A 21800-nucleotide genomic window follows, 5' to 3' on the forward strand; every position below is an offset into this window, starting at 1 on the left:
TATGATCATATCCTGCCATTTTCTTTCTCTCTGGTCAAATATATATGTTTCTTTCAACAACTTCAATAGTGTTTCTATACTTTCTTACTCAAATATCTTTAGGGCCTTCTTACAACTGGGTTGGTAACCTGTTTAGGGTAAACAGTGCTGCCGGCAGTGGCAAATACAGCTGGATTACAAGGTTCAAAATCTCCTTAAATTTCAGCCAATTTTTACCTCAAACCCAGAGGTGGAGAAAACAGTTGTTACATGTCCTCAAAATATTTTCTTGTCCTTCTGTACATAAGGGAAGCACAAGTACTTCCTCCAATAAAGGAAAATAAAAGGTTTTCTAAGGGGCCGTTGGAAGGAGGTGGAAAGTCGGCACCCCTGATGTCCATGTTATGCACAAAAGCGGAAGAATTGACCGTCTACTGCATTAAAAAAAAATGAACATAAGTGGCGTGTAACATTACAGTATATCAACCATGTCCACACTAAAATCACGGTGGAAATTAATAGAATGTATTTTTTTCACTTTTTCCAAGTGTAGCTCTTGAAATACTGCTGTCGGTATTGCAGGCCATCTACAAGCCATAACCCTATTCAGTGGTATTCCTCTAATTGGGCACATTTTTGGGATTACCTCCAGAGGTGATGGAAAATTCTGCAGGTAGGAATCGGCCTGAAAAAACATCCCCCAGGAGGTAATGAGAACCTCACTCCTTTTTCTGCAGCATCTTTTCATTCACGTAAGTGTCTATCAACGGGTAGTTAGCAGCACTGCACACGCCGCGTGCCTCTTGCCTGTCGGATAATAGGACTTTTACAGGTGTAACCAACAAGAAGGGGACTGCGGAGTCCAGCTTCCACTCCAAACATTCATTGGGAATGTTGGCTTTCCATCAATGGTGGGATATCCCTTTCCACAATTGGATGAGAATTTAGTTTCCTAAACGACCTCATCAAGTGTTGTGGAGAGCAAAGTGATCCATCTATTGAGAAGGAACCCATATACTAAAGACCTGCACACCAGCGGCCCGTGGTTTCAGCGGCAGGCCAAGCCTGTCATCAAATTGTTGGTCCTGAGGGCAATACGCTTATTTATTGGATGAATATGTGTACCTATTTTTTATGGTGATTTTCAGTTGTTTGAAAATGCTTTGAAGTGGGTACAGGACTAATGGTCGATAAATCCTTAGCAGGGACCATCTGAGTGGTCTGCCATGGCTTTCGGAGAGTTAACAATCGGTGCCTCCTATAACAAACATGGCCTCCTGGGAGAAGTTTTTGGAAATCCTTGTTGGCACACCTCCGAGTACATCCCTTGACCTTGTGAAGCAAGATGGTGGGGCAGTCTACGTTCCCCCATAACTGTACTGGGGTTTGTATAGCAGGTGTAGCATCATCAGGCGATTCTCCTAATAAACAACAAATGAGTTTGCGTTTGTGCAGGAGACTTTTTACAACCAGAGCAAGTCCTTTTCACTTCATCCTGCAGGGATGGCAAAATGATTGAACAGACTATGGGCCTCATTACACGGTAGGCGGTGGACCAAGGTGCTAGTAGCACCTTGGTCCATGCCGGTAAAATACCGGCACCGCCTTGGAGGAAAGGGGAATTACCGCCCTATTCCAAGGTTGGCGGGGTGGTAATTCCCCCTTCCCCCATTGTCCTTCCCCATTCCCATTTTTGCCCCATAGGGCTCTATGGGAATGGGGAAGGCGCTAATTACGGTGCCGCAAATTGCGGTACCGTAATTAGCACCCTGGTCCCTTTGCGGGTTGGTTTTTAACGCCTGCTAAAAAGCAGGCGTTAAAGTACCAACCCGGAAAGGGACCTCGTAGTAAGGCGGTAAGGGTTTACCGGTACCAGTGCCCTTACCGGTACCGGTAAACCCTTACCGCACTACGTGTAATGAGGCCCTATACGAGTTGCAGAACTCTCTATAGACCGACTATGGCCGAGCCTGTGTTCCAGCAGTGGGTGATCGACCCAACCAGCAAGCTCTATGTTGCAAAGGAGAACACCAGGTGTTCATTTCTCTTATCCAGAATGGGGGGAGACAGCCTGTTCACTGTCTAAGCATTGGCTAAGAGACGGCCCGCTTTATGCCTCGTCAAGGGCGGCTCGTCCCTAATGGGCGAGGGGGCTTCGATCCACCGGGTCTTGGCCCCCTCTCACCCATTATGGAGGAGCCAGCCCAGTAAAATCCAAGCACTCCCTCAGCTGTTTTTTTCATGTGGAGTGCTCTTAACGTTTGCAGTTAAATTTCCCCAACCGTGCAAGCTCAATGAGCCATGCAAGGCTGGGGGTGCTTGCTTCCCAGCCTTTCATGGCTCATTTGAAATGCAAGCTGGGGCATGGCACATATGTATGTGCAAGGGGGCGCTCCCGTGCTTTCTTGGACATACAGATAGAGCAGGCTAGAGTGGAGCATCTCCGGACCCACACTCAGGCCCTTTGCACCCATGTGCAGGGACCCGGAAATTTCCTGATTCCTGTTCATGCTTGCAGGGGGCTGGAGCACTGGGACCTCTGGCCCTGCGGCAGAAGGTATGTTTGTTTATGTTTGTTTAAAAATAATAAAATTATGTGTACGGATGAGTGCATGCTTGTGTTGTTAGGTGAATGTATGATGATGGATGCTGGTGTAAGAGCTTTCTGTGTGTTGTGTACGTGTGTGTGTGTGTTCGTTTGTCTAGCATTTAAATATGTGTATGGATGCGTGTATGCTTGTGTTAAGAGAGTGCATGATGGTTGCTCTTATGAATGAAAGAGTGCTTGCATTGCATAAAATGTGTAAATGTGTGCGTTTGTATGTTCATTTATTTGTTTAAATATGTGTATGGATGCGTGTATGCTTGTGTTTTGAGTGAATGCATGATGGAAGTTCATGTGAATGAAACAGAATGCTTGCTGTATGTATGTTGTGTAAATGTGTCATTTGTATGTTTATTTTTTAAATATATGTATGGATGCATGTATGCGTGTGTTATTAGTGAGTGCATGATGGGTGCTCATGACTGTGAATGAGACAGTGAGTGCTTGCTGTGTCTATATTGTGTATGTGTGTGTGTGTTTGTGCTGGTCCCAGATGATTTTGGCGAGTGGGGGTAGGAGGTTAAAAATGCCTCTGTTGTACAAACCCCATCCCCACTGGACAACATCATCTCTCGGTCTGAGGTGCTGTGGGGCCCAGGGGACAGAGATGGCATTATTTTACTGGACATTTATGATAGATGTCCAGTATAAAATACCATACCTGCAATCTTGGCACCACAGCGCCTTACATACACACATCATCACTTTGATTGTGTGTGTGGGTGTTTTTACTGTGGGGCCCAGGGAGCAGGCATGGTAATTTATTTTTTACTGGACATCTACGATATATCTCTGGTGCTAAATACCACACCACCGCCTGGTCCCCTAGTGCCTGCCATACACACATAACCATATTCATTGTGTGCATGTGTGAGTAGCTCAGGACCCAGGGACTAGGCGTGCCATTTTTGTACTGGGCATCTATGATGGATGGGCAGTAAAAAAAAACGTGCCTTACCCCAGTGCCCCCCAGCGCCTCGCAATCACACATAATCACATTCATCATTATTATGATTATGTCTGACTGCAATGCACTATCACACCACGGAGCAGGCATGGCATTTTGTACTTTGCATGGTTGATAAAGCAAGCATAAGTATTATTATGTAGCTGGACTTGCATATTAATGCAGTCTGTCTAGCCATTTCTTATTGTGGTATGACATTTTGTATTGGGCATCTTTGGTAAAACAAGCCTCATAGGTGTTATTATGTAGCTAGACTGGCATTCCAATGCACCCAGTCTAGTTATTTCTTATTGTGGTATGGCATTTTGTATTGGACATCTTTGGTAAAGAAAGCCTCATAGGTGTTATTATGTAGCTCGGCTGGCATTTTAGTACAGCCAGTTTGGACATGTTTTCATACTCTGGCATGCATTTTTAATGACTGGAGTATGTTCTGATTTGTGGACAGTGCCATATATTGGCAGAACAAACATGGACATGTTTTCTTATAGTATCATTGCTGGCATTATGCGTAAAGCAAACCTGAGTATGCTCTTATATGGGTATAATGATGCCATCAGCATGGAAATGTATGGGCACAGCCAGTGTGAAAATGGTTTATACTGGCACATATTGTGGGAAAAGACATCACGAAAATGTGTTGGAGAAATGCCCCCATGCACTGTTGGTGGCTTACATCTATTGGATTTTTTTCATGAGTTACCCAACAAAACCCAATTGCAAACTGTTAGGCTTTGACCCAATTTTTCTAAAAAGTGTGTTCTCCGGGGGACAGAGTGCAAGATTTCTGGTACTACCAAATGTAGACTGCTTTTTGCCTTTGACAATGTGGAGCTTTGGAAGACAAATGTGGGGTGCCTGCTATTACCCTGTTGCTGAACATTGCAATGAGAGCCGAGACCCGATACCAGTCGGGACGACCAGGGAACAAGCCCTTGCCAACAACGGACGTGAATTTACAGATGACTTAATTTGACGTTTCTATTTGGCAACTAACTCTAGATGGTGGCGCAATGGTTACAGTGGTAAGGCACACTGTTGCCATTGCCACCCTCTCCTCTCCCACCCACATTCCTCTTCACCACCTTACCTTATTCCATCCCAACCCGGTTTCCCCCCATTCCACTCCAACTCTCCCTTTTCTTCTGAGCCCGTGCAGTGCATATGCCTGGTCCTTCCTGTGCGTCCATCTCGCACGCTTTTCACGTTCCCTCCCACTGCCTCTGTTGCTGCGAGCTGTCCTACTGCATTCACAATCCATTGGCATTGCCCCTATTAACCGTCCCCCTACCCCTGCATAGTACAAAGATGGAGGCTGTCTCAGGCGAAGTGCAGCTTTGACGCCCCTATTCCTTGCAAAAGGGTCATATTTCATGTTCTTAGTGTCAATATGGTGCTCATCCTGTCGACAGCGCCCTACCTGTATAATTGCCTAATTGTAAACCTGCCTTGGCCCTACACCAGCCGCTGCCTCCTCTGCTTATTTTCTTCTCCATCACCCCCTTCTTCCTGTGGTCTACTGTGAGCAGGGCTTTAAGTGGGGTAAGAAATTGAGGGGGTGGGTCCTAATTTGGGGACGTGGCTTACAGAAGGGGCGAGGCCTAAACATGTAAGTACCCAAACCATAGTAAGATATGCAAACAAATATATAAATGCATGTAAGCATTTATATATTTCTGTGCATACCTTATAGTTTGCATACTTTCCAAGCCAACTTTTCCAAACATAGAAATATGTCTGTGTTTTTAAAAGATGGCTTGAATTGTGCACTTTTCAAGCCATCTTTTATAAACCTCGAAAAATGTGGCATGGAGTCCCCAGGTTCGACAAGGGTCAAAGATGCCTCGGTGACCTGGGGAGGGGGAAACAAAAGGTCAGTAACTTCCTCCTGTGACCCCTTCGAAGTGGCAGCAAGCCACAGCTGGTTGGCTGGCACTTCTGTAAGCTTGCCTAACTTGAAAACGGCGTGCGCATCTCCCGTTGTGTCCCGCCAATGTTGTTGTGGGACCAGGGGGCCCCGGGAGGGCCCCTGCTCAGTCCCACTTTTTGGAGAATACCGTGGCCCACCACCAGCTGGCCCCAGCACACTTAAAGCACTGACTGTGAGTCAATTCTCCTTTCTGTCCGCTGGACTGGGCAGTTGCTCTCCTCCAGACTCGCTTGCGCTCCTTTCTCTCTGCTGGCACCGCCGCCGCCGCCGCCTTGCTGCCCTACGCTCTAATGGCAGCTCATTGTGCATGCTGCTTCACGTGCTTGTGGTTCAATGGAAGGAACTAATGACTTTTGCTAAGTCAGACATGTTCTTGGAGTCTCCTTGTGGATTCTGCTCGCTCGTCAGTCTTCCCGAGACCTTCACGGATCCTTCTATGCCACTGGCCGCAGGAGAAAATCATTAGTTAATTTCCGCCATCTTGCCAACAGACATTCCCTTCCATTTTACGGAATGCCTTTGTCGCTGCGTGCTCCTCACGTTGCTGTTAAGATGCATTTCTTGAATGTGTTTCTATGTGCCAACCTACACTTGGTGTCATGCTCAATATATTGACCAATCCGATGTTCCCAGCTTGATGCAAGAGTTCTGGTCGACCGCCAGCAGAAAGGCTGGAGGGCGCATGCAGGATGCCATTTTGCCCACTAACATCAAATGCCCGCATTTTAACTGGGGGAGGGGTCGGGGAGGGGTCCCACCCAAATTGAGCTTTTCCTGAGGCGGCAAGCATCCTTGAACAGCCATGATGTTATGATAATGGAAGTCGCAGAAATGCGCATTCTGGAATTTAGAAGACACAAGCATAACGGGAGCCGTTTGCGACCTCTGACCTGGTCACACGCTTCCAGGTGGATTTCCTGTGTCCTGCCGTGTAAATGAGGTAGCTTAGTGCAAGCCTCGACGTGGTAGAAGCCCGAAGAGGACTCTAAAGGTGCAACATTGTAGGGGTTCAGGGTAAACACAGAGAGAAATATCTCTTGCATTCCTAGACTTCCCAAAATAGTGCAGGTCATTAGCCAGTGGCATCGTGTCTTGACCTTAGGAGTTGAATCTCGGATCCCAGCAAAGATGGGTCCCCCATGATCAATGGCCTGCAGTGACATCCGTCCCTCACTTATGATTCCAGAAAGTGACAGCCTGACCTTATGACTGAGTCCAAGAGGAAGGGAAGTGGTGCCGGGAGGGTCGGTTGAGCAGCTGCTGTGCCCCTTTACTGTTTCTGTAACATTTTCAGTCGTTAAGAGATTTACCTTTGACATGAACCCAATGCATCCTTGACTGATGACGAGCGGTGATGTGCCGCGTGCTCCCCTACCTCAGGAAACCGGTGTGAGGGAGGCGATGTGGTGCAGACCGTCCCAGAGGGATGAGTTGAGTTCAAGTCTTTGGCCAACCTTAAGTCCAGCATAACACTGTTTTCCTCAGAACTGGTAGTCTCACCTTTTGACGAATGGCAATTTCATCAAGTTCCTTTCCACTTTTTTACCACAAACTTGCAGATGGTAGGGTTGGGAAAAGTATATAGTACGAGGGGTAGTGGAGGTAGAAGGGGGAGGTGTGTGGCGCCTCCCCACCCTGTTTGTGGTAAAAATAAACAAGGTGGCAAATTCGGCAAAAACAATTAAATGAAAATGCCATTCAGCAAAAAAACATCAACCGTTCATAGAACCACATAACTTGCTTTGCAGAGAAAAGGATGCAGTTGAAGGCTCCCAGCCATGTGACACCAGGTCAGCCAGCGTGCGCTGTGGGGTTTCCATGCATCGAGGGACACTTCAGGCAATGAGTTGCCACAGGGACCCAGGCAAAGCGGAACTGTCGCGGAGTGCACAGTCAGCCTGAATAGGTTGCCCCTACTATGGACATAACAGAATATTCTGTGAATTAAGCCTTCAACAGGGCATCCAGCTACAATGTCAAGGACACATCGTAGTCACAAATTGCCATGCCACCTATCATGGTGTCCTGTCTAGAGTCAGGAACGAAGCATTAGACCATACTCCACTCAGTGGTACCAGACATAGAGAAAGCGATTACCACAAGGCTATCGGGCACACAAGGCTTAAGTGATGCCATCTCATCTATATCCTACAACATGCAGAGTGTACCTCACCCTGAGCATCACCTTGGCCATGCCCGAAGACCGGTCTGTTACCTGGAAGAAATGTAAGAAAGGTTTTGAACATTATGTGCAGCTAATATATTGGACTTGTAACCCCCTTGTGGGGGATATAAAAAATAAAACAAAGAAAAGGATCCCCGGCCCCTCAAGCAGCATCGGGTATCCTTGAAAATGAAAGAAAAAAAATCAGAGTAAAGAACCCTTGCATGCAAGGGATCCTTTACTCTAAAAAAGGAAAAACACTGTTACTCGGGGCACATGAAATGCAGTTGATATAATGGGTTCAACCCCCTAAAGTTTGAGAGGCACTCCACTCGGTGCTGTTTCACTGCTGCTGCAACTGGCCTAAAGGAAGGCATCCCCTGATAGGCAGGTGAGTAGCCATAATCTATAATTAACAACATTCCCCAAAGCCGGGAGCATCTACCGTTAACCCAGCCTCCAGGGACGCATATTTTTTTAAAGGTGCCACCCCCAACAGGCGGCCCACCAGGACTCCTTGGTCCTCACTTGGCAGGACGTGGCCTGGGTAGAGGAAAGTTGCACCCCACACTCTGCATCTGATTGCTGGGATGCACCTTGCATAAGCAGCGCAGCCAAAGCAAAAAAATTGGGCTGGCACACACTGCTGGCTGCCCCTGCAAGGAATAGTTGCCATCTCTCCAGCGAAGAACAGAGAGCCATCTTCCGCACAGAATAACATGAAGCAGCAGCAAGGACCTTGAGAAAACCCTGGGCAAGCTGTCTCGGAAGTAAAGAACATATATCATTTTTATACAATGAACGGTAGAGGAGTTTGGAGTAGTAGTTGTAATGAAGGGAGGGGGAACCAACCACGAGGGGTGAAGAAGAAAACCAACTCGGACGAGACAAATCAGATGATAAATGGCTGGAGAGCTCCAGACCGGGAGAAGAGGCGTTGCGTCATTGAGAGTACACACAGTCCTGCGTTGTGAGTCATCCAGGCGCTGCGTGCCATGCATCCAGACTCCACAGCATAAGGACATCAGGTACGCACTGGATGGAGTGTTTGGAGCCACCGAGTCCTGCGTGCAGCTGCTGGTCAAATACTATGCAATGTGTCTCCAACAGGGTGAGCGGCTCTCAGAATATATGTCCGGGACAGAGATGCTTCTACAGCTGACTTTACAACAGAAGGGGATTGAGCCGAACAGCTTGAACCTGGTCATGCTGCAACAGGTCATGCGTGGTGTAAAATTGCTGTTGCTGATGCTTCTGCATCTGACTCCCATAATGGACCCAGAAACCACCACCGTTTGATGAACTGGTCCGGGAGGTGCTACTTTGTAAGGCGAGATGGAGGACGTAATGTACAGTCTACCGGGTCAAATGGTGTCTCCATACACTGTTCCAGACTATGACTTGTGACATCAAGTGAAGAAGTTGTGCCAAACCATCTAGGTGATGCAGCTTCAGAGGGTGCCAGTCAAGCCACCGCCTGTAGTGACATCCAGGCCACCAGAGTGTGGTAGAGGCTCTACACTACCATCCCGAGAGAGAGAACACCAACTGTTCCATGGTGGTCAAGTGCCATGGCCGCCTTAAGCATACCAACGGCGTACTGCACCACTCTAGCCTTGGCAGTCCTGCCATGGGTGTGGACAGCAGGGCCACACATTCCATATGTGCACAAAAGATTTCAGAACTTGAACACTCCAACACACACAATGGTGGAAAATGCCAGCGAGAACCAGGAAGCGCAGCATCAGAATCCTCACTACTACGCTCTGGCTGAGTAGAGCCAAGAAACAACAAGTCTGTGTGCCATCAGATTGGCCCAAGGCTGCAGTGACACCTGGGCAAGACATCTGGGAACCAGCATCAACCCAAACCAGCTTGTCCACCCGAAAGGAAGATCATCTTTAGTCCAACTACCAGCAAACTGAACAACTGAACATCATGGGCAATACCTAATAGGCTCGTAGGACCACCAGTCACTATGACAATTGCCATCTCTGGATGGCACAAGCATTTCTGGATAGTGGCTCACAGGAAACCATCGCTTATGACCCGTTCTACCGAAAACAGGAGGCACATATCCCATTGGAGCCCTTGGCTGGAATAAACGTTCTCAGTGTGGCAGACAACCCATGCAAATGTCTTTAAGGTCAGGCTGCACTTTGCACGCAATGTAGCTGGAGTCAGCACTCCTATCGACATCCTGGCTCTGCTCTTTAGCTGTCGGCGTGAAGATCCTGCAACACCGGTAGTGATTGGAACTAATTCCTTGATGTTCCATACACTGGGGGCATTATGTTGGGAGATTGCTGAACCGCAATATGCCAACACATTATCCATGCACCCCATCTGCCTACAGGTGTGCTTGTAGAGAGCGATCTGGTCCAGAGCTCAACCTGATGGACCCATTTGAGATGTTTGCACCACCTGGTTCGGGCAGATCACGATCCAGGCACATGCCACAGTGATGGTTCCTGGCAGAGTGTGACCCAACGGGGAGCAACACAAAAGACGTCTAGTGATGGAGGCACCAGAATGTTGGGAATTTACTGGTACAGTGGACCCCGTTGACAATGGATGGAACGGACCTGAAGACCATCAAGGTACCGGTCATTAATGTCACCATTAGGACCAACACTACCAGGATGCACCATCATCGCACAATTCCACCTTACCGCTTCTGTAGCGCCAGCGAATATTGCCACCTGCCCATCAGAGACAATGCTGGATCCAAAGACCTTGGACTTTGGAGACTCCTTGATCTCAGAAAAGGACATTGGCCACCTGAGGTAACAGCTCCCCCTGCATGCCAAGCCTTTCTCCACCGGCCCCAGGGAAATTAGCAAGGCCCATGAAGTAGAACACCGGCTCTTTGTGTCTGTTGACACATTCTTAGGAAGTGGTTGGGACACCTGGCCCCAGGTGGTGTGAAGCTTGCATGCCACCATCTGGATGATCATCTGCAAGCAGGGATTATCCAGGAGACCTGGAGCCCCTGCGCTTTTTCCATCGTTGTCACCAAGAAGAATGGGGATGTCTGGATTTGCATCGACTACCAGCGACTTTACACCTACACACCTCCAAACCAGTATACCATTCCCCGGGTGGATATGGATATGACATTTGTCTGCTTGCCTGGGAGTAAGTGGTTTTCGGTTCTGGATTTACTGAGCCAGTATTATCACACCTCGATGCATCTGGCAGATAGAGAGAAAACGGCATTCATCTGTCCGTTAGGATTTTATGAGTTCGTCAGGATGCCTGTGAGAAACCTGAAGTTGTCCCCGGGGATCTATCTTCCAGGTGGCCAGGACACGGCCATCGCTATTGGATCCAGTTCCTAGGGGTGGACCAGTGAGGGAGGATCACCTGGATGGGGTGTCCTTGGGGAGGGGAGTGGGACACCGATGGTGAGAAGTGGTATCTCCCTTCTTTCAACACCTTTTCCCCATCCTACCACCTAGGATATTCCAAAACACTGCCCCCCCTTTTCCGACATGAACACTTTCGCACAATACGAAAGACGACAAACTAACAACAGAGCTGTTTACCTGACATGTCCCAATACAACGGTCAGGCAAAGTCAGGCAATTGACCAGAATTGCAGACACCTGACAGCACTTTCCCTTCCCCACATGGATAAAAGGTGGAGCATGAGAGCACAGGACAAGCAAGGCGGACTACACAACGTGATGGCTAACCCAGCACAGCAGTTCAAGAGGAGGCGAAAGACGGCAAATACTGAGAGGGTCAAAAGGAGAGAACTGACCTTGCCCTTTCTGATCAAGGCCCATGAAACCTCTGCAGATGGAAACTTAAGACTGCGAACCAAGGCCAGCGTGTGTTGAAGCAGATGTCAATGGTACACTAGACCCTCTTCCACTGATAACCAAGCCGGGTAGAGACGCTGGTCTGCGTGGTGCCAACCTTGACTCTAAGGAGAAGAAAGCCAAGTGGTTCATCACAGCTGGTGAGTCAATGGGAGAGTCGATAAGAAACCAAACTGTTCTGGATGAAAACTAGCAAGCAGCTAATCTGAACTCTTGAAAGATCTAAATAAATTATTGAGAAAAGTGGTGGAAAACCAGCAACAGAGGAGCCCTGCACCATGCGGGTGCTCACACAGGAAACTCTGGGTGATTACCCAGTGGTATAGACTACCATAAACAGAAGGCCTTGGGAAAAGACAAGAAGAGGCCAAAGTGGTCATAGAGGGGTCTCACAAAATCCTCTGTACCATCGAAAGTCTTCGACTGACAGATGATTGTGAAAGAAAAGGAAATTAATCCTGCTTGGTGAATTGAGCGCTTGAACAGAGTGTTGCAAAAGTTGACAAGAGTGAAGCTGGCAGAGGGATGATAACGATACAGCGCAAAGTCTAAAGTCCCATAGTCAACTGTTTGGTAAAAGTTGGCAAAAGTGAACCTGGCAGAGGGACTAATGAGACGGGGCAAAGTCTAAAGTCCCAAAGTGAATTGTCAGTTGAAGTTGGCGAGAGTGAACCCAGCAGAGGGAAGCGGACAACCAGAATAGTGTGTGGATCGAAGTGAACCCAACCTTGGGGTATCCACAGTGACCTGTCTGTAAATGTTGGCAAGAGTGAATCCGGCAGTGGGAAGCTGACAATCATGGGCGAAGCCAGAAGAACTGTTTAAAAAGATAATAAGACTCGTGAAAGTAAGAAGCATTGGAAGACCAGGGGACGTGAATGGTCTCCAGTGTCAAGTGGGTCCGAGCCCAGTGGAGGGAGATCCAGGGGTGAAAAGTGCTCACCCAAAGTCATTTTCCAAGAACTTTTTGTTTGTTTGTTGTTGAACACATCAGGCCCTTGAAGGCAAGAGACTTGTACTTGAAAAGAGACTTAACCATCAAAGAACCTGATAGCTGGAACAGAACGGTCGGCTCGTGCTGAGAAAGCTCTAGCGTGTGCTGTTCTCCAAAGTCCCACCTTGTCCCTTGCTGAAAACATGCAGAAGGGAGACCCCTGGCAATCACATCCTGACTTATCATTTGGAACACTTCTTTCTTTATTGAAACCCTATACCATACTCTTTCTGTAATTAGTTGTAAGGAATTGGCAATAGGTTTTTCTTTAGTATAGGCCCTTTTATTTTGACACAACGCCACAAGGACTGCCTTATTTTTCATTTGATGTTTGAAGCTTGCTCCCATCTTAGATTTAGGTTAGGCATTTTTCCACCCTGCATTTGCAGTTTAATAAACACCCTTGAACTGTGATCACTTGAGTCTGTCTTTACTGTTGCCACCATTAGTTCCTTACAATGCCATAGGGGTTCTTCGGTGTACCAGCGACTTTCCAGCAGCTCATGGAAAAGATGTCGAGGGCATGAATCTCCTGAAGGTACTTGTGCACCATGGACAGGTGAGGTATGCAGAACATCCTTCATTTGTTACGCACTGACGTTTGCCACTAAAGATCAGCATACCACCACTGCTGCCCACTAGTTGTGGGAGAAATATCTGGTGCATTATGGCTTGCTGGCCAGGATTCAGTCCGATCATGTACCAGATTTTAAATCAATGCTCATCAAGCAGATGCTGGAGCTGGTTGGCATCAAGAACACCAATCCCACTCCATGTCACTGTCAGGGGTGATGCCCAAGTTGAAAGGTTTAATCAAACCTTTTGGCAATGCTGGGCCCCTTGAGGCAAAGGGAGAAAAACAGATGGAGTCAGTATGTGGCTACCGCGACCCATGCTTATAATTGTACCAAGAACATTGTCACCAGGTTTACACGATATTTCTTGATGTTTGAATGGGATGCCCGGCTGCCTGTAGACCTTTTTTTGCAGTGTCCACTGATGGAACATGCAGCAAGATATATTCCAGCTATGTAAAGCAGCTCAATTGTCAAGTAGAGCAAGAAACACCAGCCTGCTCAGGCTGCCGAGGAGAATGGAGCAAAATGGAATGAATGCTGCTATGATACCAAGGACCGGTTTCATGCACTTCAACCTGGAGATCGTGTGTTGATCCACAGCCTGGCAAAGAGAGGACGTAATAAGCTAGGAGACAAGTGGGAATGTCAGTCTTTCACAATTGAGCATCAGCTAGGGGAGCTCCCTTTCTACAGACAGGCAAGAGGAGGGACAGTCAAGGAACATCACGACCTTGCACCGGAACCACCTGCTCCCAGTCGTGGATGAGTTTGAGCTGACACTTGAAGTGATCAAAGAAGAATTGGCTAAGGGACCGATAACTAGACAGCAGTGACTACACGCTGAAAGTCCCAAAGAAGATCCTTTAAAGGCCCAATCATTGGAAGCTTCTCAAGCTACTGAGTCAAACAGACCAGCAGAAGGACAGATGGAAGCCAGGGAAGGCACTGATGCTGGGTGCGATCAGTTTGGCATCTAACCGGCATCTCTCCCTCTCCTCCCCCCTATTTCTTTTTCTATACACTTACTCTATCTGAATGGTTCCTGGACCTATTATGATGGTAACTTGTTTGTCTCCTCCCCCCTTCCTTTCCTGTTATCTCCCCTCCTCCCACTCTAGCACTATCTGAAATGTCGTCAGGCCTAGTACGATAGCTGCTTGTTTTGTTCCACTCCACCTTCTCCTCCCCTCTCCCTACCCACTTGTAATTCTACGGCTCTACCAGAAATGTTGTCAGGCCTAGTATGGTAGTCGCCTGTCTGTTTCCCATTTCCTTCCTATTTGTGTCTTAGTACTTGCACTATCTGAAATGTCACTATGCTGAGTCCGATAGTTTTTTTCACATTCCTGTTGTTCATGACCTATAAGAATGTTTTGTATTTTCCCTTGTTCCCTCCCTTGTCGTGAAGCGCTTTGAAACACATTGTGTATAGGCGCTATATAAATAAACCATCATATATCATAATGGTTAGATCATAAACTAGTGTGGGTCCCTACACCCAGAGAACTAAATCCCACTCCTAGAGAACCTGAACCCCATCCTCAGAGTTCATTCCCAATCTTGCACCAATCACCCCTACTTCGATTGACGTGGTAGAGGAACCCTAAACTGTTCCTATGCTGGAAGATAGGGACCCTGACACTGTACCATGCACAATACTGAGTCAGGAAGACACTCAAGATGAGGCTCTGGCTGCTCTTTGTCGTACCACCAAGGAGGGTAGACCTGTTATGAAGTTAACATATGATACACCAGGGGTCCATTGTGAGGTTTCCACTGCCCATTCCTCAGTCTTCCGTTCCTCTTCCTGTAGAGCAGGTTCCTAGGAGTACTGTGGGAGGTGCCTGAGATTCAGGGTACCGGGTGGTCACTGGTGAGCTGCCCATCTAAATCATGGCTTGACAAATTCATAGAGCAAACCAAGGCTATCCTCGGTGCGGAGGATAGTCCAAAGAGGGGCCGGGAATGTAACTCCCTTGCTAGGGGATATAAAAAGAAGAAAAATAAGACAAGGATCCTGAAGCGTCAAGTTGTGTCAGGGATTGAAAATGAAAGAAAAAACCATTAGAGTAAGGTCCCTCACACTTGATCATGCAAGGGATCCTCTACTCTAAAAAGAAGAAAAAACACTGTTAGTCGGTACGAGCTGAGTGCCGTTGATACAATGGTTTCAAACCCATAAGGGTTGAGCGGCGTTTCACTCCATGCCGGTTCACCACTGCTGCCCGGGGCTAAAGGAAGGTGCTCCCCTGATAGGCAGGAGAGCACCCATAACCACCACTGTCTCCCGGCGCACTTCCTGGATCTCGTGGCACTCTAACAGCGCATCCCATAGCAGGGGGCACCCAACATTAACCCAGCCTTCGGGGCTGTGTATATATTAAAACAGGCCGCCCACTGACAAGCGCCCCACCTGGACTCCCTGGGCCACACCTGGCAGACATGGTCCTCGTTGAGGAGAGTTGTGTCCTCCCACACCCCACACTGCATCTGATTGCTGGGCTGCACCTTGTATAAGGAGCCCAGCCCAAACAAAGATGTTGGGGCCCCACACACTGCAGTTGCTGGCTGCTGGCTGCTAACTGCTGGCTGCCCCTTCAAAGAACAGTTGCCATTGCCCCAGAGAAGAACAGAGATCCATCCTCTCAACAGAAAAATATCAAGCAGCAGCAAGAAGATTGAGACAGCCCTGCCCAGGATGTCTCCAAAGTACGCAATATATATATAATTTTCATACAGTGCACACTTAGAGACTATACATATTTGTAAAGAGTTTTTGTATTTTTGAAGAACTGTTTTAAAGGACTCTTTATTTTTATCTTTTTGAAAGGTTTCTTATAGATATACAGCTGCATATGTTTAGGTAAATAGTGTATGCATATAGTGTCTTGTGTTTTGCCATTTTTATAGAAAAAGGTATTAAAAAAAACATGCTGGTGCACTGGAAGAGAAAAGTACATATAAGTAGACAAAAGAATCATACACCAGCATTCCTTTGTCTGGCTTTCCTTTTGTGTACCAGTTATTCTAACCTAGTGTCTTTCTCCTTAGTGGTTTGGGGAAATCCATTCTGCCCTAACCTTTGCCTTTCCATCCCTTTTCTATAACACAGCGGGGTTCACCAGGGTGATCGCAAACCCTAGTAAGCGGGATTGGAGACAAGTAAGAGGCGGGCCAACTGTTCAGTATATGTGTTTTGTTAGTATACCATTGTTGGTTTATTGAACAGGTTTTAGTTGGTGGTGCTGACAAGTGTTTTGACCCTACTGCAGGTCTTTATCACGGCTACCGTGTTTTAACAATTCATTCATTATTTGTTCCAAGTACACCAGCGTTAGTGACATGTATAGTGTGATAAGTGAATCAGTGTGTGAAGTGAGTGGCATTTAGTGGTTGGTTTGTATATTCCATTATACATATACATATTAGTTCCCACATATCAGTTGTTAGACAAGAGTAGAATATAATTTAATTTTGACCAGCGTTGTTTAGGTCAGAAATATTCATTTATAGTCTTATTTTACATCATATCATCATTAGTATTTTGCACATTATCATTTAGAAAATATTAGCAGCAATACTTGCAATCAGTCGTCAGTAGGTTTGATCGGAGGGTGGGCACAAGGCAAATGGAGAGAAGAAGAGTTGTATAATAAGCGTTGGGGTTAGGTTAGCAACTTTTAGGCTAGTCATTCCTAAAGGGGGTAGTGTAAGACATTGGTATTGGTACCAAATCTCACCTGATTTGGTTAGTTGTGCTGCATCACTGTTGTGTGGGCCAGGGCCTCATAGGTTGTCCTAGTTGGGAGTTCTCTCTGGTTAGGCGTATCTAACATACAAGGAGAGGGTGTGTTGGTTAGATTGTTGTTCGGTCAAGTTAAAATAGCGCAATTAAATTGTCACACCATGTTAAATACGACCTGCGATTTGGTGTTGATCTTAATGGCTGGTGGTGCCTTGTGGCAATTAAGTGAGCTTAAGGAAGCTGATTGGTTCATTGTAGCACCTGACGTGGGATCTGACTAAGGCTGTGGTGTAAATGACCAGAGTTACTGTCTTTAATTACATCACATGACGTGAGGCCTAACTATGGCTGTGGCGTCAATGGTCAGAATTACTATTTCATAATCGTCTTCCAAGATCCTATATTGTCAAGGACCAAGGAATTCAAAGTGAAGAGCAGTGTCCAGGATTGTAATGTAATGTGGTTGCCACTAGTTGCATAGTAATATGAATAATAAAACATATATTAAAGAATATATGGAATGGGTCCCTGCTGATGTTTAGTCTCACATGCCAACGCGGAAACGGATACCAGGGAGCGCGAGCCACCAGTGGCTTTAAATCTAGGTAAGCAACAATTACTGCAACTACTGGATCAGGTCTGGATCCTGATTAGGCGTACAAGTAGCCACTAATGGAGGGGTCCCAGGGCACCCGCGCCCTGATAAGCATGCTCACCCACTTGAACAATCGCACGCGTCGGTTTCGTATTTCCAAATTACTTCACAAATGTGTTTTTAATTAACTCTAAACAACGCCACACTGATTGACTTTTCAGTGCCTTATTATGCACCAACAATCAAGGACCTATCCAAAAATGCATATTAGTAATACTCTTGAGAGAGGCTTCTGCACCGATGTAATTTTGTTCCTTCCAACGAGACAGCACAACCAATATGATTTTCATTTAATGCATTTTAAATATGGACCCCTCTGCTACTCTTGTAAGTAGCCATCAATGGAGGGGTCCCAAGGCACCCGTGCCTCACAAGCATGATCACTTAACGGGACGAAATAGAGGTCATATTCACTGTAAAAACACACTCCTGATGAATTACAGATAACTCTCATGTACGGCACACATGCCCCTCGCATTTTGCTAACCATGACGGAAAAGTCTAATCAGTGAGCCTCAGTAAGACTATTGAAAAGGCACACCCACAGACTTTGTCCAATTAGGACTCACGCAGCTCACTTAATTGCCACAAGGCACCACTGGCCATTAAGATCACCACCAAATCGCAGGTCGTATTTAACATGGTGTGACAAGCATTACAGATACAATTTAATTGCGCTATTTTAACTTGACCGAACAACAATCTAACCAACACACCCTCTCCTGATATGTTAGATATGCCTAACCAGAGAGAACTCCCAACTAGGACAACCTTTGAGGCCCTCGGCCCACACAACAGTGATGCAGCACATCTAACCAAATCAGGTGTGATTTGGTACCAATACCAATGTATTACACTACCTCCTTTACGAATGACAGTTGCCAACCTGACCCCAAGGCTTATTCTACAACTCTTCTTCTCTCCATTCCCCTTGTGCCCACCCTCCGATCTAAGCTACTGATGACTGATTGCAAGTATTACTACTAATATTTTCTAAATAATAATCAATGTGCAAAATACTCATGATGACATGATGTGAAATAACACTATAAACAACTGATATGTGGGAACTACTATGTATATCTGTAATGGAAAATACAAACCAACCACTAAATGCCACTCACTTCACACATTGATTCACTTATCACACTATACATGTCACCAACACTGGTGTACTTGGAACAAATAATGAATGAATTGTTAAAACACAGTAGCCTTGATAAAGACCTGCAGTAGGGTCGAAACACGTGTTGGCACCACCAACTAAAACTTGTTAAATAAACCAACAATGGTATACTAACAAAACAGTGTGTGGATCCCAGTTATTACTCTCGATTGAGTTAAAGCAATCAGAGCACGCAAAATGGAATGTATTAGCGCCAAATGAGTAGAAACAGTAACCAAAATAAAACGGAACTGCACCTTGGGCACCTAGAGTACGGGCCCCTTTTGTTTCTACCATCCCGCTGCAAGTACACAAGAACCAACCAGAATACTTCTGAGTAGGCGCAGCAACCACCATCTCCTAGTACTCTTGTCCCCACACTTTTATTGTATTCGGTAAATGTGTATCAACTCAATTGTGATGGTAGATGAGACACAGCGTGGTAGATGGGACACAGCGCAGTGTGTCCATGTTATATAACCTTCTTCACACACACCTTCCACCAGGGAACACTGGAAAGGATGTTTGGGAAAGAGACCTAGGGGTGCCTCTGGATGATGTGCCGTCAGTTGACTAAAACGGTTTCCCTAAATGCAGGTCTTGGGCTGATCCAATTCAAAGTGTTGAACCCATTTACACTACACCCTGGTCAGATTGGCCAAATTCTCCCATGATGCAAGCAGCGTCTGTGTGAAATGCGGTGGGGTGCAGGCTGAATCCGTTCACATGTACTGGTCGTGCCCCTTGATTCTGGAGTTCTGGGGCAAGGTTGCAGGAATAACTGATGCTCTGCTTGATGCTCCACCAACCCTTCCACCAATCCAATGTCTGTTGGTGGACATTGGAAAAGTCTCAGTGATTAAACACGGTTCTTTTAACATTGCGTGGCGAAAAGATGGATACTTAAATACTGGAAATCTAAATATTCCCACAGCCCCTAGGAGTGGCCGAGTGAACCGGTGTATGTTAACGAAAAGGCGCAGGGTTATGTTTTAACTGTATCATCCACATGTCGCCCACAGACATTTGGAACACGCTCAGACGTTATGTGGCCCAAGCCAGCTATGGTGATGCCAGGAGAGGGATCAATGCCTCTGTATCACCTCACTAATAGCACCCCCCGTGTTCTACTTGAATTACAACGCGCCACATTGTATGTTTCTGCTCGTCACTTTCTTTGTATGATGCCAAATGATGTACACTCTGTAGTGTCCCGGTTGATATCTTTTCATCCGAGACCTTGTGAGCCGCTTCTTCCATGACTGTCTTATAAATAAAGGTTTTAAATAAAAGTATTTGGTAAATGTATATAAAAAGTGTTTAGTGTGCCCGCCTACACCGGTCTCCCATTAAGTTAGGCAATCCCATCCCCCCCTACAGACACATTATAAAGTCGAAAGGAGAATGTTTCTTCTGTTGCATTGAATGGGCAAGACTGGCCAAGACCAGTTTGTGTATATCCCCCAATTAAATCAAGCCGATGTCCATGCCCTGAACAAATATGGCAAGTGTTTGAAGATGCTTGATAAACATTACAGCAAGAAAGTAAGCATTGTTGTAGTACAGCCTCACTTTGGCGAAAGAGTACAGGAAAAGGGAGGGATTGTCAGACAGTACATTACGGTATTACGAGGTCTGGCTGCCTACTGTTAATTTGGTACACAAAGGAATGCTTAAAAGCAATCATGCTTGAATTAATTGAAAGCAAAGCTAGAGATGCTCTATGGGTCAAAGGAAACCCTACGCTTGAAGAAGTCTTAACAGTTGGGAAGGAGGCAAAGCACATAGCCTTATTTGTCAAAGAATTGTAAAAGAAGAACAAACAAAGAAAAAACAAATAGGAACAACCTGCTTTCATGTCAGAAGTACATATTGTGCAAACCAAACAAGGAGATAAAGAACAGCAAGAGAAAGAACATAGCAACATTGCTCACTGAAAAATCAGAACAGGATGACAGGAGAAGATGCTTTTGATGTGTCAGTTGCGACTAATCCCGAGATGTCGTCACTTCTCCCCGAGCGTGAGCCCCTTCTCATGAGGCCAGGGAGGTGAGGCTGCTACCCAATAGTCCCTCTAGGAGGTGGTACTCAGGGCAGGAGCTCATGGGGAGAGACTCCCCCTCTGGGGATCAGGGTGGATATTGTGGGAGAACATGGTACAACACCCCTCATCCTCCACCCACTTCCTTTACCTCCTCTCTGTCCATGAGACCCACCTTACCATCCCTCACTTCCATACCATGCACTTCCATATACATATGTGAGACTGAATACCCTACAGTTACTGAGATGAGGAAAAATAGGGATGACTTAATGAAGATCTCCTCGAAAGATACTGAGACGAGGAACAGTAGAGATGACTTAATGAAGATCTCCTTGACAGTTACTGAGACGAGGAGGAGGTGCCAAACAACGAAGTATCATCGTAAGAACTTGAATGAGTATTCTAGCTGTCATCGCTCATTCAACATAAAGAGAGAGAAAGGACTTACCTTTTGTCAGACTCTCCCAGGAGGATCTTCGAGTCTGGCAGACGTCCCGAGTGGAAGAGGAGAGGCTGCTGGATGACCAGGACGTGTGCGAGGAGCTGAGGCATCCCAAACCGGTCTGCCATGCCTGCGCTGACTGAGGAACTGGGAAAGCAGAAGTCTGGGTGGAAGCGGAGACCGGATCGTGCGGTTGTGGCAAGACGCACAAATTGCCTAGTGAGAAATTCTGCGGAGTTGCTGCAGATGCTGCGGAAGCAGCACAAGAATGCGAGAAGCAGAACAAGATGTCAGAGAAGCAATCGACCAATGGAGAAGAACCGGCAGAGTCCCAGTAGGTACATGTGCTGTCGGGACCGAGAAAAGGGGCAAGAGAAACCTCAAACCCATATATACCCATGGGGAATATCTTAAACAGTTGCCCATTTGAAAGTACCTGGCAGGAGAGTGAATCAGATATATCAGGAACATAATACAGAGGGGAAACAGGGTTGGTACATAAAACCTGAGGAGTTCCTCACTAGCCATTTTCTTCATGGCAGTACCTGGCAGGTGAGTGACCGAGGTCTGCCCAGACGAAGTCGTAAAGAAACCCGTGCCTGGGACCCGCACCCACAAGTATATGTATGAGAAAGGCCAGGCAAAGGGAGACACTCCCCCTGGCATAGTGAACTTTGATAAAAAGCCTGACATTGTGAACTGTGA

This window comes from Ambystoma mexicanum, chromosome 2p (assembly GCF_040938575.1).
Source record: "Ambystoma mexicanum isolate Mex_15411 chromosome 2p, UKY_AmexF1_1, whole genome shotgun sequence".
NCBI classification, from domain to species: domain Eukaryota; kingdom Metazoa; phylum Chordata; class Amphibia; order Caudata; family Ambystomatidae; genus Ambystoma; species Ambystoma mexicanum.